The sequence below is a fragment of the Prosopis cineraria genome, unplaced genomic scaffold (assembly GCF_029017545.1).
Source record: "Prosopis cineraria cultivar Desert tree isolate PC_DT_omini unplaced genomic scaffold, ASM2901754v1 PC14, whole genome shotgun sequence".
NCBI lineage: Eukaryota > Viridiplantae > Streptophyta > Magnoliopsida > Fabales > Fabaceae > Prosopis > Prosopis cineraria.
The window spans coordinates 26,681,383-26,694,085 of NW_026555345.1; the positions used below are offsets into that span (position 1 = coordinate 26,681,383).

Sequence of the window (12,703 nt, forward strand, 5' to 3'; positions counted from 1 at the left end):
AAGTAAAAGAAAAAAACAAAACTTATTCCAATATCCTATGAGACCAATTCAACATTGTTCTACGGATAGAGTTTTACCTGGCATTTTCCAATCACGAATCACTTGTGTAACATTTTAAAATTTACTTAAAATTTAAAGTAATACTAAAACATGATTTATTAAGTAAATTGAGGTTTAATATAACTTAATTTATGTTGTCTAAATTATAGAGGCATATGTGATTATAATCTAACAAAATAGAATATGAAATTAGAGAAAATCCTGATCAAAACAAATTGATTCTGATTATATTCTCAAAGTACTGAATTATTATTTTAAAAAGAAGTACAAAATTGAAGGTAGTACATATGTATTTGCATTGATTTGAATTTAATGAGATTAATTCATGGTAATTGGAATTTATCATGAAATTATTTAAGTAAAGATAATTTAATCACAAGGGGTTTATATTTCTTTAAAATAAAATTGAAAGTATTATGCAGAGGATTTGAGAATTTATAAGGTCAAAATTCTAAATTATAAAGATGGAGGAAATTATGTAAAAGAAAAATAAATTAAATGAAGTGTTAGGAAAAAAAATAAAAGGAAAAGAGAGAAATTTAAAAACAATAAAATAAAAGGGGCACCGGTTTTTGTACTGAAAAAAGGAGGGGGTATATTCGTTTTTTAAAAAATGGAATAGGAAATAAAATAGTGGGGCTCGCCCATTATTATTATTATTATTATTATTATTATTATTATTATATGGCAAATTAAGCCCTCCCCCGCCATTTCTTTAGAAACACAGAGGGCATTCGGGCAAGGGAGATTTCAAAAAGTGGGTTCCATTGTATGATACCTTGAGAATGATTTGTAGCTTTTTGAAGTTAGATTATCCTTGTATTCGCACATGGATATCCGTGGCTTGCTCAAGCACTTATTTAAGCTATTGGAGTGAGGTAACCAGGATTAATTTGTTATGTAAGCTTGATTGGACTACTTGCATATTTTAATTGTAAGCTATATATATATATATATTGTTGGAAGAAATTTATGATGTCTTGGGAAATAGTAATTTATATATATATATATATATATATAACAAAAACTAATAGTAAAGTGGATATATGATTCAGCATATGATATTGCATGTGTTGAGATGTTTAAGTTATACCCAAATTATTACATCAATTATATGTCATGATCAGACTTTATTGCATTGAGCTTTATTGTGGTTGGAGGCTGATATGTGTCTATTGGGAACAAAATTGCAGGCTGAAATGATGATAATTATTATAAGTTGAAATGATGCCAATACTATGAAATTTTATAGGCTAAAATGATGCTAATATTATGAAATTTTATAGGCTGAAATGATGTCAATTATTGTAGGTTGAAATGATTCCAATACTATAAACTTTTGTAGGCTAAAAGAATGTCAATTATTGTAGGCTAAAATGATGCAAATGCTATAAATTTATTTGTATATTGATATGATGCCAATACTCTAATGTTATTGTAGTCTAAAATGATGACATTATCATAATATAGCCACCATCAAGGATCTTGTGATTGGTAATTTGTGAGGCTCTTGGACACCTCCCTTGTTCTTTTGGTTGGGATTGGGGTAGATCTTTTGGAATAATATGACGCCCCTCAAGCTTGAGGGGCAAGAGAGGGGGGCCTTGACTTAGGGAGAGATTTGTAACCTTTGACCAAGTTATATCTCTCTAATAGTTTTGGGTTTGGTTAGAAGTAAATGGAGTTATAAATTTGGTGGTTCAAGTTATAGTGTTTTTGTGTCCAGATGCTTGACTGGAATTGTTTGCCATGTAAACTTTATGTATGTATGTGTATCTTATTTTTTCACTTCACTATCTTGTATTTCATATTTGCAAATTTTTCAAATTAATTCTTTTAATTACTAGGACTTTGTCTCACATTATAATTTAATATTTTTAGGTATAGCTTCTAAGGATGGATTGTCGGGAAGAACACTAGAGGAATGAATTATAATGTTGTTATATGTTTGCCTCATTTTGTGTATTTGACTTGTGTATTGCTACTTGAGGCTCATTCAATCTGATCTTTGTTGACTAAATTAGGATTTGCAATTATTGAGATCTATGATTATCTGCATGATTGTTTTATAATTCTACACACTGGAATGAATACTAATAGACAAGGCTGGAGGCCTTGGGTTTTGCTTAGAAAAATATTATGGATTCACAATTTTGTTTGGATATGAATGAACTATTTTATTATAAAATTTGGATTTATGGTTGGTATAAATGAGCTTAATTCTTTTATCATGGTAATCATTAATTGTATGTTTTAAACTTGTATTATCGTGATAATATGTTAGGTGTTTGTATTAATTAGGTAGAGTGTTACAACTTGAACCATAGTACAACAAGTCTTTTTCATTGTGTTGGTGGTATGAATTCCATGAATCTTAAATGTAGAGGCCATAGATAATAAGAAAATTTAACTTGCACTTTCTGTCGGTAAAAAAATGAATTAAACACTAAAAGAATGAAATTTAAATTGAATGATGGTTGAGAAAAGAATAAACATAATGTGATTACAGGAGTGAGTCACACCTGAAGGTGTGGAATGTGATATTAGCCAATAGACAAGCCTAATAATTTGTAATTGAGTAAGGCTCAATTGGGAGGAAAAATGAAGGGGTGATTTTTTTAAAAAAAAAATTTCATGCTGGTAGACATTAAGTATATATTCACAATGATATATATTTAAAGTGATCTGATTTTAAAGTCTTAAATGTGATTTGTTTTTATTCAATTTTAAAGTATTTTTTTGCCGACATTAGAGTTTAGATATTTAAATTTTAAATCGTGATGATATATATTCAAAGTGTTAATTTTAAAGTTTTTTTTTTGTTGACTTTAAATTTTATAGGTCCATTGATATTAAGTATATATTCTAAAATCATAAATGTGATTCAAATTTTTAAACTCATAATCATTCTCTAAATATTTAGATAGATAGATTTTAATTTAAAGTCAAATAAATGGATATTTATACTTTATTATAATCAAAATATTATAAAATCACAAGGATAGATCTAAGTATTTAAATATAGATTTTTTTAAATTTTTAAATAGATAGATATTAATTTGAATTCGAGATACACACTCTCTCGATTATATGAAGCTTAATTTTTGAAATATTTTAAGATAGATCAAAACTTTTTGAAATCATCAAGATAGATTGAAAATTTCCAACACCATCAACAGCGACTAGCCTTAAAGTGAGTTAAATGTAGTGGTGCATCTACATGGTGCCATCCATGAACTGGACTTCCTAGCCTCCCATGCGTCTAGAATTCGATCAAGCTTCGACGCGCTCTCTACTATTAGCTTCTCTACCATCATTAACTACTTTATCTCGACTAATGCCTTGTAGAACATATTGACGTCACAAGGAAGACATACAGGATTGTCATTGTTATGGATAGACTTGCCATACTCATTCTTGGCATCTTCCAGCAGAGCCATAAAACATAGGTAATTGGCATGCTCGATCTTAATTGTGAATCTCTACCTCTTCGAATTGACCCAAACGATGAAGCAATTGTGTGGAGCCACTTTGCTCTGTTTCATTTCCATCAACTATTTTATTGACATTATCATGTCGTGATTACACAACAAGCCAACGAGTTGTAGCAACTATACTCCTCTTCTACTTTGAGTTATTATAACAAGCCAAGCAAGGCTTAGGAAAAGTAACGACGAGCAAGCCATGTTTGTCTCTCTGAGAAGAAAACAACACAATGAACTTAAATAGTAATAGTAGGCCATGGTAAAGGTATGATGATGACAAGACCAGTAGCCCATCATCGAGGTACAACATGTTAATGTGACCAATAGTTGATGATAAAGTAGACTAAAGAGTAGATCGAGAATGAGAGGAGGAGAGAGAGCCAGATGAGAAAGAGAGAGTAGAGAAGTGTGAGATGGCGATGATGGGTCCCACTACTAAAAAAAGTAATGGACACTTATCTCATGTTAATTGTAGGGAAAATTACTCTAAATTTAATTATTTATTGTTTGAAATGTATCAAATGAATTTAGGATTCAAATCACTTCTAAATCTATACAGGATTGAGATCTAACCTAAAAAAAAATTACATCTCATAATAATTGTTAAAAAATCATTTAATTATATAAGTCATATATATAGTCAAAGAACCAACTATAAATCAAACCTTATATATATAAAATAAAAATAGATCAATTTCATTATTAAAAATATATTGCAATAAAATAATTTTTTTAGAAAATAAAAACTATAATTTTAAAATAAAAAATAATGTTTAAAAATATAACAAAACAAATTAAATTGAAAATACATTTGAAAAGCACGATTAAAAAATAATTAAATTTTATTCTAAAAAATTTCGTATAAAAATAAAAAATAAAAATGCTATATTATAATCTCCAAAACAACATAATTAAATAATATAAATAAAAAAATTAAAGTGTTTAAAAAGTCTTAATTGATTAGAATTAATATTTATATTTGAATACTAATTTTATTATATTTAAATTGATTATAATTATATAACATTTTTTTGTATTTTATTAAAAATCATAATTTATAAATTTTACTTAGTGTATAACTAACTAAATGAGATAAATGTGAGAGAATGCTATAAATATGCAAAAAAAATAAAGGAACATATTATGTAATTGTATCATAACTAAAAAATAATTTAAATTCTAAATAAATAGATTTATATATATTTTTATTTTATTTTTGAAACTAGACCTGTCAAAATAAAAAAAATTTAATTTTATTATTGTGTGAAAATATAAAATAATTTGATTATTTTAATTTAAATTATTCGATTTGAATTTCAGATGTATAAATATAGTTAAAATAAAAATATATATATATATATATATATAATAAATCATCCAAACTTAATTCCAAACCTAAATTTAAAATACAAAATTGTATGCAATGTATCACAAAGTACAGAATTACAATAAATTTAAAAATAGATGGGCCATTTATATGTAACTTTTTATTCTACTTATATATATATATATATATATGTATAAATCAGTGGTAGAGGCAGGATCCTGAGTTAGGGGGTGCAAAGTAATTTAATAAAAAATTAATATTTTTTTAAAAATAATAATAATTATGCTCAGATTAAAATTATAATAATATAAATAAATTTATCATCATTTTTTTAAAAATTATATTAAATAAGTTAATATGATCTTTTATTATAAATATGCTCTTTATATCTTATTTAAATAATTAAAATATTATATATCTAATAAATTTTTAAATCTAAATATTTTTTATTTAATTCAAAAAGGACAAAATTTTTAAATAGGGGTGTAAAGTTATAAATTTTGCATGTCTCATTTGTAATTTTTCTCAAAATGAGGGGCGCAAATCACTCGTGGCTCCATCACTTAATATAATGATTTGGGATGGGGGATTACTAAATTTGAGAAGGAATAGATAATTTTATATCATTAAGAAATAAATCTAATGCCTTTCGGTTGATGGAGCTCGCATTGACCAAATGACAATGTCGTTACTCGCCTGCATGTAGACAAGCGTCACCCATGGCTGAGGCTGAGGGATACATGTGCGACGGAAACATAAAATGGAAGGAGTGGGTCTTGATTTGGTAATTTTTTTAAAAAAATTACATCATTGTTCTCAAGGTTAAAGTACTTTAAATTATAATTTCAATAAAGTCTAGAACCCCAATTTTTTTTAATATAATATTCTCCTGCAATATTATCCTTACAATTAACAATAATTAATTAAAAAATTATAAAAAGTGACCTTAAAAATTATAAAAAATATTTAAAAATAAAAAAAATACAAAAATTACAATAAAATTATGATATTTTATTTTTATAATTTTGCAGCTAAGCACAAACAAATATAATAAAAGAGTATCTAGAGGGACAAATCTAATTAGGGAAGGATTAAAGGAAACCATGCAAAGGGATCAATTTGAAGAAAGAGAATAATAATAAGCATGTAAATGTTGGTCCGCTCAATATGAATTTAGCCTGTAATTCACAAAGTTATAAGTTTAAATTTTATTGTTGATATAAAAATCTTATTAGTAGGTGATTTGTTATTATCTTAGCAAGCCTCAATGCTCTACTCACCTTGATTTTATGTTACAATTTTGTGTATGTGTGTGTCAAGAGAAATCTCACATTACTTAAAAGATTAAGAAAACCAAAACTTATAAAAAGAATCATGAGTTATTGAGATAGATCAATGAGAAGAATGAGCACGCATGCACGCTGCGTGTGAATAAGATGCGATATTCGTTTTTTTTTTCCCAGGAAATATTTATGTAGATTTCAAAAATATTTATTTAAAATAGCTTACTATAAAAGCTTTAACATTTTCAATTTAGGAGTTGAAATATTGAGATTCTAAAACATTAAAGTGTCTTATCAATCTATCACCTTGTTTGGAAAACGATGATCAGAGAAGAATTTTAATGGTGAATTGTTAATTCAAATTCAATGCTCTAGTGTTTAAAAACCCTAAAAGGTTTTTTAATTGTAGTGAGTGGTGTCCCACATTCATATGCATCGACAATCTATATAAGACGTACATGCACTATGTTTAGAACACGGCGCCTTGAACATTCGAGCATTCTTCTTTCATCTATTAAGTTCTGCTCCCTTTGGTCCTCATAGAACAGAGAGAGAATTTTTTATCTTATTTATAAATTATTTTACTAAATTATCATCGTAAATTTTTCATTTGACTTCAATTAAAAGCAGGAGAGAGAAAATATATTATTAAAATATATATATTTAATAGGGGGACAGAATTAATGAGATTTAAATTTTTCTTAGTTTCGATAAAACAAATTGAAAATGCCTTATATATAAGACTAGATAAGTACTTTACAACTTCTGTTTTTTCATTATTCTATCACTTTATTATTGTTTTTTTTTAAGAAGTATTTGTTTAATTATGGAGAATTGCTGCTTTTAACTTGTGTGTAGGGAAATAACTCTTAAATAAAATAATATCCTTTGACATGATTCAAACCATAATTTCTATGGGATTTTGGTGCACTTCATTGCACAAGAAAAAAAATAAATGGACCTGAGAGATTTTGAATCAATCCAACGATTCTGCTATAGAAAAAAAATATATTTTAGCCAATGGTTTTGATGGATGTGAATATGAAGAAAGATGAAGAGAATCAAAGTCTCATGGTATCAATTTTAAAACTAGTTCCAAATTTTCCAAGAGAATGTTTGTTTCACAAAATGAGGGGAGAGATCGAGAAGAAAACCAAGAAGGAAACCTCACTTGGTTAATTTTGTTCTAGTTGTTAAAAAAAGAAGAAGAAGAAGAAGGATAAGTTAGTGTAAAAATACTTTAAATATGAATTTCAATAATATTACTAGATGATTTTCAGAATTGGAAGTTAAAGTATACTCTTTTCGACTTTATATACATGATATTTTCTAAAAGCTTGTTTTATCCTTGAATATAAAAGGTTTCATGATAATTTAGAATAATTAAACAATTTTATCCTTATTGTCTAAAAAAGTGGAAGGAATATTAATTGTGTGATTTACCTTCTATCATGATATTAATTGTGACATTATCAGAGATAAGATTTAAAAATTATCAGGGTTTTATGTGCTTTTAACTAAATAATAAGTTTTTATTACTATGTAAAATTTAGCTAAAAATACTTTATATATAGGAATGAAGGGAGTAGTTGCATGATAGTGGGATTGTAAAAATTGGTGGCTTAATTAGTGTATAAATATTTGAAACAAAAATGCCAATGGCATCATTTAATGACATGTAAAAACTAGTGAGCATTTTAGACCCCAAACTATTTTACTAATAACATTATGGTCCTTGAATTCTTAAAATATGAAAAAAAAATTTCTCAACTTTTAAATTATGATTGTCTAAAACCTCACCAGTAAATTAGAAAAAGTGGCAGTTATTTTTGTTGTTGAGGGCCTAATCACGCATTGGCGTAATAGTCATTTTGACTTTTAAAAATAACATTTGCAACTTAATGAATGGATTTCAGGTGTTTAAAATTTAAAAGTTGAGGAAAATTTTTATTCATTTTATGAGTTTATGACTCCGAATGTTATTCACATAATAATTTAAAATCTAGAATGCTCATTAATTCTAAAAACTATAAAAGGCTAGTCGTGAAAATTACACAAAACAGGGAGAGAAGAAGAGCAATGCTCAAGAAACTATGGCCATGTCTGATAGAGGCAAGTGTAACGGCTTCCATATTAAAAAAAAAGTAGGTTGACTGCATTTTGATTCTGCTTTTAAAGATTTTTTTTTTTTAACTATCAAGCATTGATTCTAATGAAATGGAATATGATTACTTTAAGCACAAGATCTGGTATGAAAGCGAAAAAAAAAAACATTTAAAATAGTCATCTTTGATGAGATCCAACTATGGTCAGACGTGACATAGCTGTTTAAAAAAAACAAAAAATATTTTTCCAAAATAAAATTTAATGCAGTAACATGCATGATAAAATTTCATTCATTGTTTATATAATTAAGTATAATCACATATAAATTCTAAAAAAGAAAAAGAAGAATTGTAAGGAATATGAAATCATGAAATAGGGGTAAGGGCGGCGAAGTTGGGAATTTTAAAAGAGAAAAGTTTCAATTTGAAAATTATTTTTAAAACAAAGCTAATTTTTGGAAAAACATAAAAGTACATCTTTGTACTTAAATTGTGCTTTGTTTTTAATTCATGTAGTTTTATTTTATTGTTATCAGTCTCTTTAATTTCATTGGCCTACAACATTAATTAGTTCCTATGGTTTTAAAAATGCACATAAAAGTTACGATTTGACATTGATGGAAATAATTTTACCGTAATTCTATTAACTCATTTGCTAACATGGTAAAAATATGCTGATGACATAAATATAAATTGATCATGTATGATTAAAAATTAAAGATAAATTTTTGACTTTTGAATTTTACCCTTCATTAAAATTAATGATCACCATAAGATTTATCTAGAAACTACAACTTGGCGCAATTAAGGAGGGGCAATATTGAAAAAAAATCACTATTACTACATTTTTTTCCTTTTATTTAAGACCAAAAGAAACTTTAAAACGTTGCCCTATAATTAAGATGGGAAGTACTTAAGCATGTATTAAATTTACAATTTTGATGAAAAGATGATACAAATGAAGTGGACTACAAGTGAAATTGCGACTCTCATCATCATCATCATCATCATCATTCATTTGATGGATGTATCTATGGGCGTATGAGAAGAAAGTAATGGTTGCTTATCCTATCCAAGAGAATTATTTAATGCAATAAGGTATGTTCCAATAGATTATATGCTAAGTGACTTGTCACATTGGGCATGTACCCTCCTATATCTTCATATAATGCTCTCTCACCATTCGCGGCAGAAAAATGTGTGTCCCATTCAATCCACTTGTCCACTTTTTAATAATTTATTAGTTAATGATTAATAGTAATGTTCTTATTATTGATCCTTTTCCATTTTACTGATGAGAGCTCTTTGTTCCAATAGGGATCATGTCTAACAAAAAGAGTTAATCCCTTACAACATCATATTTAAATTTCATTTAAAAATAGTGTTTATATTTAGTGCACAATTGTACCTTAAATATGAGTGCCTCCAATAAAAAAAAAAACCTTAAAGTTAACAACTCTTTGTGTTGACCTGTTACTCTTTTAAGGTTGGAAAAAAGAAGTATGTTTGGTTATTGGTTTATAAAAAATTATTTATTTAAATTTCATTTGTTAAAAGTCAATTCAATAAAAATTACATATTATAAGTGAAATTTATATTTGAAAATATTTTTTAAAAATAATTTAGTAAATTGAAATTTATTTAAAATTAATCTAGATCAATTTTATTATTGAAAAGTAACTAAAAGATGTTACATTAAGCATTCGTTTGGTTTAGATGATGAGGAATCCAAATTTCACAAGGTTTCAAATTCTAAAACTTATGAATAACCCAAAAGAAAAAAAAATCGGGTCAATTGTATTTTTTATAACATAAGGAACAAACTCCAGATTACTATCGCGTGGTTTGTTAGAAAAAGGGCAACATGTTGTTATATACAATTTTGTAAATTATTCAAGCTCAATTTTAATGTGTGTGTATTTGGTTTTTGAATGTTTGCAATATTTTTCTCATTTTTTTGCCTTTTCTATGAATAAGAGAATCATGTTCTTATAAAAACAATAACAACAACAACAAATTTTATTCTATTAAACAGGATTGGTTAAATGGTTTCTGCAATGTAATTGTGCTATCAGATATTTAAGTATATTGTTAATTAAAATGTTTTATTCAACTTTATCGAGTATTCCTTTTGTTCTTTTTTTACTCTTTTACATAGGATTTAAAATGATCTGTTTCATTTTTCTTATTGACATCTTTCATAATCAAGGTTGTGTGAAGAAGTTTTGAGGCTTAAGACAAAATTATTATTTTAGAGGCCTAATGTATTATTATTTACCACTTCAAATCCTATAAAAAATTAAAACAATCGCAATTTCAAATAAAAATTAAAATAAAAGGTAAAAGAGGAAAAAACACATGATATATATAATCTTCTATGATTGGTTTTCTTTGTTCTTTTAACAGAAGTGCAAAACTCCCATGAACAAATAAAAGGATTTGTGGACTTCACAATGACAAATGGCAAATCAAGTTATCGATCAAGCTACAGTCCCTGTGGAAATGGCTAAGGCAAGAGTTATTTTTTTTTAAGAATAAAATAATGACAACGCAGTAAACAATGTGATTGAGAGGGAAGAAGAGATGAAATGGTAAAGTGATTATGGCAAAGTACATGCTCGTTACAGAATAATTAATTAATATTAGAAGTACAAGTGATAAGTGTGCTGAAATGTGGGGCCATACATTTTTAATAAAGAAATATAATTAACATTAATGGTTATAAAAATATATTAATTGCCAGTTATATAATATATAAGTAAATAACAAATTCTTAATGAAAATACATGATTAATATTAATGCTTAATGAAAAAAATAATAATCAATTATATAAGTGAAAATTTTTTTAGATGTAAGACGATGGCATTAGTGGTCTAGTGTGACACACTGCCCAATTCATGACTAAGAGAAGCATTCTTTCATTATAAAAAGGAAAAAGAAAAAAGAAAAATATGAAGAAGGAGAAGAGGAAATAAGTGAAGCATTATTAACGCCGCTATGCATTTCTCCTAATTCAATGACGTCGTCTGCTGCCTGAGACATTTCCTTTATTCTCCTCGCGTCATGTAGAATAACAAGGAAATCAATTTTATGTTAATTTTCGATACTGTTGGTTTTATGATTCTTATGTTAGATAAATATCTGAATTCAGTAGTAGAAGTGAATAAATTGAAATTTTTTTGCATAGAACCAGTGTATTTTATCATTCATGCTCTATTCAATAAAAATACGTCATGTTATGGATTTTAAATTTAATGAGTGGTTTAAATTTATTCCACCCAATGAATATTTCAATTACAATAATTAAATTTTATTAATATTTAAAAATTGTTAAGGAGCATTTTCTTTTAAAAATTCAAATTAAAGCACTCCTTCTACATGTGTGTGTATATATATATTTATATTGTCTGCTGAAAAAATTTGAGATTTTGTGTGTGCTTTTAAAGGAGAGATGGTCAGCATCTTCCCTGATAGGGATAGGAATAGCTTTCAAGCTTTCTTGTTATCACACATATGGTTAAAGCTATTCATGTTGATGGATCTCTAACCCAATTTTTTACCCATTAGGTGATAGGGGTATCTAGTCTGTTTTTATTTTGTTGTTTAGTTTCTTGTAATGCTTTCACATTCAGATGAATGAGTAAAGCATGTTCATATTCAAAAAAAAAAAAAAAACTTGAGATTTTATATTTTTTAATTATTCTACGACAAATTTTTTTACAATCATTCAATTAAATTAAACATTTATTATCGTGTCACGTGATATGTTTATTGAGTGAATAAATTTAAATTATTTCCCGAATGTAAATCCATCATGTTGAACTTGTTCAATAAAATAAAATCTTACGTATTATTATTTTTAACAACTTTATTTTTAAAATAAAATATTTATTTAATTTCTTGTATTTTTTTATCTTTATTATTATCAAAGACAAAATAAATTTATTTTTACAATTATTAAGCATAATATGTTTTTATTAGACAGAATATGAATGGCATGACACACCCAATTTGCACAAAAATTTCTCATGAATAAATATTAGAGTCCGTGTTAAGAATTTATTTATTTTAAGGGTCAAAAATAGATCCACAAATACTGTCAATAAAACACTAATTAAAGAACCGGACAAGATATAATCACAACTATATTGACTCCCGTGTGTTGCATGGATTTTTCAAGAGATTAATTGATTCAAGAATCTAAGACATTTACAATTAGAATGTGGGGCAGATTTATAAAAATGTCATCTTTTTTATACCTTTTGATAATATTTAAATGCCAGTACTTCCACTTCAATGTTTACGTGATTTTTCATCATCAAGTTGCTTATTTATTTTGTTTGCGTTTAAGAAATTGTCCAAAAATACTATTATTTTTTCAATATCTAGCTTATTTTTTTAATAGTACTTTCTCTGAATTTTTCTTATAACTTTTTTTACTT

General features: G+C 26.5%; 1 non-coding gene across 1 annotated transcript; it reads left to right on the forward strand.

The window, feature by feature from the left end:
* The first annotated feature begins 11,693 nt into the window (after positions 1-11,693).
* Positions 11,694-11,820, forward strand: LOC129294035 (U6atac minor spliceosomal RNA). Its single transcript, XR_008589277.1, has one exon. It is a non-coding gene; the product is annotated as a U6atac minor spliceosomal RNA (small nuclear RNA).
* The last annotated feature ends 883 nt before the right edge of the window (positions 11,821-12,703 follow it).